The sequence below is a fragment of the Dasypus novemcinctus genome, chromosome X (assembly GCF_030445035.2).
Source record: "Dasypus novemcinctus isolate mDasNov1 chromosome X, mDasNov1.1.hap2, whole genome shotgun sequence".
Taxonomy (NCBI): Eukaryota; Metazoa; Chordata; class Mammalia; order Cingulata; family Dasypodidae; genus Dasypus; species Dasypus novemcinctus.
The window spans coordinates 130,011,547-130,018,421 of record NC_080704.1 but is presented as its reverse complement, the minus strand read 5'-3'; positions in this window follow the sequence as shown (position 1 = coordinate 130,018,421).

Below are 6,875 nucleotides of genomic sequence, written 5' to 3'. Positions count from 1 at the left end.
GGGAGAGATAAAAGGGGAAATGGCTTTAAGAGGGAAACCACAGAAGCTTATGTTAGGAATTAAGACATCTTCTTGGGCCAAGAGAGGCCCCACTTTCCTGTACAGAGAGGGTGAGTATGCCCCGGAGTTTGAAGAGGGTGGATGTTCCAGCCAGATGTTCAGGGAAAGTTTTGCTGCCCCTGACTACAGAGAAGGTGGAACACATTCCCCACGGGTTGGGGAGAACAAGCTTGACACCCCCATAAGTCTAATAGTGGTGGGTCTGCCCCCCATGGATTAGGGAAGGCCAGGTCACAAACTCATTGCTCTGAGAGGGTTGGGCTTGTATGCCAAAGGTTAGGGAGGATGTTGTCTTCACTTCACTGTACCAGGGGGCTAAAACTTTACCCCAGAAATCAGGGAAGGTGTGTTTATCACCCCAATGTACTTAGAGGGTGAGGTATAGAACTTAGTCTCAACGCAGATGCTTGATTAGGGTGGAACCAAGAAAATGGCCATTGGGCCAGCCAGTTGAAAGGGTGGGACCCCATGAAGCCCCAGGGAGAAGAAACTATCCTCTTAAGAATGACTAAAGCATTGTGTATCCACTAAAAATTTTTCATGTGTTCTTCTACCTGTACCATTTAAATGGATTTCCTTTTTCTCTGCTTTAAGACATCCTTTATAAAATTTGACTCATTCAACCATTTTTTTAATCTCTGACTAAGAATTTAAGGCAAGGTATAGCATATATAATGCATGCAAATCAATAAGATGAAAATGAAGCCTGGATTAAGCAGTCCTTTTTAAAAGAGAAAGTGATCTCCTTTTCACTGGATAAATGGTAGGCAGTCTGTTCACATACAATATCATTGGAATCTAGAAGGCTCACACTTTAAAAAGAAAGACAAAGTAAAAGCATGAACATGGCCACATCTCTGCTCCTTTGAATCTAATGCTTTAAAGATGCACTTAATTTTTTTCAGTTTATTGGTATGAGGTTTTTTTCCAGTTAATTGGCATGGCTTATCTGAATACACACACACATAGTTACTTTGTAGAAGGTTACATGCAATCTTGCAGCCCTTCATTCAGAGGAAGTGTGATGGTTAAACTAGTGTGTCAACTCAGCCAGGTAATTGTGCCCAATTGTTTGGTCAAGAAAACACTGGGCTAACTGTAATACAAGGGCATTTATGGACTTTGGTCACCATTGACTTTACTGCAGTGGTAAATCATAGATAGCTGATTACAATTACATCAATTAGGGAGATTGCCATCAGCAAGAGTGATGCTTAACCCAATTAGTTGAATGCCTTAAAAGGGAAGTGATTCCAGCTCGTCTTTGGACAGCCGATGTCTCTCAGAACTCATCAAGAACCTTCACTGGACTTTCATTGGAGGCCCTGGTTACAGCCTGCCTGTGGAACTTGGACTTGTGCATCCCCACGGTCCTGTGAGAGACTCATAAAATCACATACTATTGACAGATATCTCTTGTTGATTCTGTTTCTCTAGAGAACCCTGTCTAATTCAGTAAACCTCGTTTTTTTCATTTTTAAAGCAAAAGAATAAGACAAAAAGAAGGTCTGAGTGCATCAAACGTTACTTTTCCATATTTAAAATGTCTATATTGCCCTCCAAGAAATAGCAAAGAGTACATGTATCTCTGAACAGCAGCACAACAAAATTTTGTACCCTAAATGCTGAATATAAATAACATCAGTAAACTGGGTAATGCGGGGGCAGAGGTCTATATCTTACTTATTTCTGCACCTACCCCTCTTTCCTTTTAGTTGCCCTTCCACAATAAATGTGACTCAATAGTCGTTCATTTGTATTTGGAATCTGTTACAGCACAAGCTTTGGCTGTGCTTCAGGATCTGGATTGTTGGTCATTTGGAAGCGACCTTGTGTCTTCCCCTCTCTGATTCTGAGGATGAGCTTCCCAACACTCATCATTAGCCTCTAGGTTAGTCAGTCAACATTCTCTTCCACTAGGAGCTTGGTGGGCAGCAGAGCACTCAAATATTCCATCAAGTCATGCTCTGGGCTCTGCAGCATTTGTCTGTTCCCTCCCTCTTGGCACACATATCTGTATGTGCTCATACACACACAGGATCTTTAGCTTGAAAAGATCCTGGAGTAGTCACATCAGTCCTTTCCATCCTGAGCTTCCTTTGGTCATCAGAATACTCCCACAAACTCCAGTCACATTTCTTCCTGCATCTTCCCTCAAGCTGCCCCCAGTGAGGTCAAATGAGAAACAATTGTCTATGTAAGGAGAGTTTTTCCAGTGTGAAATTCCAATTGCCTGACCCAAGAATTGGAGAAAGTTTCCATACATATAGGGGTCTAATATCAAACTGCTTCCTAAAAGCAGTAACAATTTGTCATCAGAGATAAAACCTGTCAAGTCAGATGTTAGAAGGGCTGATAAAGCCAGCACCCCAGTAGGGTGTCAAGACTCATAAGTTCATATTGGCAAGAAGTATTCAGCAGGAAAAGTAATTTTTAAAAGTACATAATACATTCAAGGAGGTAAGCCTGGTGGTTGCTCTGGGTCTTGAGGGCAGGAGGAGAGAGGAATAGAATAAATGGAAGAAGGGGTAGTTAGGGGGTAATGGAAGTGTTCTGCATGATCTTGCAATGATGGATACAGGCCATGTTAAATTTCATAAAAAATTTATAAATGTGTGTGGTCTAAAATGTAAACCATAATGTAAATTACTGACCATGGTTAGCAGCTATGTTTCAATATTTGTACATCAGTTGTAGCAAATGTACCGTCCACATGTAAAAAGGTACTTAAAAGGGAAGGGGGAAAAGGGGGAGGATGTTGGGTATATGAGAGTCCCCTATATTCTATATGTGACTTCACTGCAACCTCATACTTATTTGAAGACATAATGAAAAAAAAGAAAATACTGGGGAAGAAATGGAAGAAAATACCACTGTACATACAGGGCAACAGTTATAACGATGAAAGGCAAAACATCAAAAAAATTTAATATTCTTCATTTTTTCAATACCCCGATTGTTTTTACTTTATTTTAGTTTTAATTTTTCTAAATTATTATTATGTATTTTATTTCTTATGTTTAAGCCTATCATTACTATTTCATTTTCCTATTAATTGAATTTGGCAATATTCTTGGCTTCATTTTCCCCCCTCCCCTTCCCCCTCCCCCGCCCTGCTGTTTTTGCTGTCCGTGTCCATTCACTGTGTAATCTTCTGTATCTATTTCTCTTTTTGTCTTCTCTTCTTCTATTTCTCCCCTAGGATTCACCAGGATTCGATACTGGGGACCTCTGATGTGGAGAGAGATTCCCTGTCTCTGATGCAGTTCACCTTGACTCTCCCCTTCATCTCTCTCTTTTTTTAAAAATTTCTCTCCCCTTCCCCCCCCCCCCCCAGTTGTCTGTACTCTGTGTCCATTTTGCTGCGTGTTCTTCTTTGTCCACTTCTGTTGTTGTCAGCGGCATGGGAATCTGTGTTTCTCTTTGTTGCGTCATCTTGTTGTGTCAGCGCTTCGTGTGTGTGGTGCCATTCCTGGGCAAGCTGAACTTTCTTTCACGCTGGGCAGCTCTCCTTACGGAATGCACTCCTTGCACACGGGGCTCCCCTATGCAGGGGACACCCCTGCTGGCACGGCACTCCTGGCGCGCATCAGCACTGTGCACGGGCCAGCTCCACACGGGTCAAGTAGGCTTGGGGTTTGAACTGCGGGCCTCCCATGTGGTAGATGGATGCCCTAACCACTGGGCCAAGTCCGCTTTCCCCCCTTCATCTCTCTTTTGTTGCATCATCATCTTGCTGCATGACTCACTTGTGAGCACTGGCTCACCATGCTGGCACTCATGCAGCACTCATCTCACCATGTGGGCACTCGACTTGCCACGCGGGTACTTTTGCGGGAACTCGGCTCACCGTGCGGGCACTTGGATTGCCATTTAGGCACTTGGCTCTCCATGCAGGCACTTGGCTCACCACATGGGCACTTGGCTGGCCATGTGGGCACCCACATGGGCACTCAGCTCACTACATGGGCACTCGGTTCACTGTGTGGGCACTTGGCTCACTGCGTGGGCACTCAGCTCACCACACGGGCACTGTCTGGCTCTACAGGCACACTTTCTCTTCTTCTTTTTCATCAAGAGTCCCCAGGGATCAAACCCAGATCCTCCCATATGGTAGGAGGAGGCCTTATCACTTGAGTCACATCTGCTTCCCTTGGCTTCATTTTTGAAGTTTTGTATCACAGAAGGGCTACAAATATGGCAAGGAAGGCTCGTCGGTGTCGGGGATCAGTGATGGGGAATACACAGAAGGAAGTTCACCTGGGCATACATATAAGGTATATAAATATGTTCAAGTGTACATGGGGCATTGCCACAGTGGGTAGAGATTCACAAAACAACCAAAAGAATACTGAATTTCCATCCTGGGACTCTGCCACCTTCTCGAATGGAACAGCAACAATCCCTCAAGTGCAGGGGCAATGGTTAGTGAAGAAAGATGGCCCATTGATGGGCTCTTGATATTGAGCCTTTTGCTTATGAGCCTTTTGCTCTTGAAATTGCAACTTAGCCTAGTGTTGTAGAGTGCTGAAGAGTTACCTCCTGAGAGCCTCCATGTTGCCCAAATGTGGCCTCTTTCTAAGCCAAACTCAGCATATAAATGCATTACCTTCCCCCCAAAGTGGGACATGACTGGTGGGGATGAGCCTCCCTGGCATCGAGAGATTATCACCAAGCACCAGCTGGTAATGCAACTGGAAAAAAAACCTTGAATAAAAGGAAGGAATGGTAAAGACAAAGGAGTTTAAATGGTTAAGAGACTTTAAAGTGAGTCAGGAGGTCATCAGAGAGGTAATGCTTATGCACGTCTCAGCAGAATCTCATAGATGGCCAAAGTAGATACTACCCCAAAAAGTGGGGATCCTCAGGGCTCTGAAGCCACCCAGGTCATGACAGATAGCTCCAGAGTTTGGTGCCTTGCCAGCGGGCCCTACTTTGGAGTTTGTGCTCCCGAGTGTTCACTGGACTCAGATGAGACTTCTCCACGCATGCCTCTTCCATTCCTTTTATTTGAACCTATACTTGGCACTGAAGTCGGTAGGTGTATATCCAAGAGACTTGAATCTCTGGACTGTGCATGTGCCAGCTGGGCCCTGAGCCTCAGTGGGGTTGCATCACATACTCTCCAGTTCATTGGACTTACCCAGGACAACTAACAAGGAGGTGAGAATGGACAACCACCACACCAAGGAACTGAGAGAGTCTACAACTGCAATCAAGAGAGTCCCACCCATCAGCCATATGGGATCAAAGCCTCCTCTCAATTAGAGGTGGAGTGGGCATCACCATCTCAGAATCCTCAGGATTGGGAACAAAATATGAACTGAAGTGGACTTACTAGTATTCTATTACAGACTTATTGTGATTCTAGCATTGGAAGAAATTATATCATTGATGTGGAGACAGTGGCCACTGGAGGTGCTGAAGGCAGGGAGAGGGAAAAAGAGGTGTAATATGGGGACATTTTTGGGACTTGGAGTTTTCCTGAATGATATTGCAGGGACTGATGTGGGATAGTATGTATCCTGCCATAACTCACTGAATGGACTGGGGGAGAGTGTAAACTACAATGTAAATTACAACTATAATGCATGCTGTGTAGCACTGCTCCAAAATGTGTTCATCAATTGCAATGAATGTACCACACTAATGAAAGAAGTTGTTAATGTGGGGGAAAGTGGGAGGTGTGGGGAGTGGAACATATGGGAATCCCTTAGAATTTTTTTGTGTAACATTTTATGTAATCTAATTATCTTTTAAAAATAAATCAAAAATATATTTATTTTTTAAGTACATAGTGTAGATTGAGAGCCCATAGCCCTTTCGAAAACAGATTCATGATTAAAACATTTTTCAGTCTTGCAATCTCATAAACAATTATTGATATAAGTGGCAAAGGCCTACAAATTCGGATTGCCACAGACTATATTAAAGTCCTCCTTGATCCCACCCCATTAGAGTGGCAGTTATGTATCTGCTCTCACTGCTGCAGGGTCTCAGATTGTGAAGAAGCATAGTGAGCAGAAGTCAAACAGCCCCATAGTTCATAACACACAAACGATTTAATTCATACAAACCCAGGGATCAGTGTAGTGTCTATTTAAGTGAAATTGATTCCTTCATCTGGACTGGGCTGGGCAGAGCTGGGATCGCATGATGCCCTCTGCAAGCTCAAAGCCACTGGCCACCCTCACCTGCCTGTGTGTTCTGCCCCCTACCCCTCATCCCCATTCAAGCACAGGCTGCTCCCAAGAAACTGGGCAAGAGAAGCATCATGCCACTTAGAGACACAGGGTGAGGGGAGGCATTTCTGTCAGAGACTAAAGAATACAGCTTACCAGCCACGGGGCTAACAAATCAATTGCTGTTGCAAAGTTGGCCTTTATAGGCAACTGATGCAAAAGTGTATAGTCTGGTGTCACAAAAATCATGAACATGGTTTATCACTGAAAACTTTATTAGAAATCTCTGTCCTTCCCATCCCAACACATGACTTCTTGGACTCAGTTCAGCTTTTGGACCTCTCTTAGGGACCAGTTGTTCTCAGCATCCAACAGTGTGCTCCATTTTTACTATTTAACATTATATCAGAAATACTTTTCTACAATGCACTGGATTTTTCAAGTTTTTCATTTTAATATCTGCACTCATATCTTATAATGTGCTTAAGGTTCTTTCCTGGCACATAACGAGCAATCATAAGCTATTTGTCGAATGAATGAACTTCTTTATACATATGGCTTTTTTTCTTTTCAATTATTATCCTAAGCTAACATTCGGAATTGGAATACATTAGTAGAAGAGTGTGGATCTTT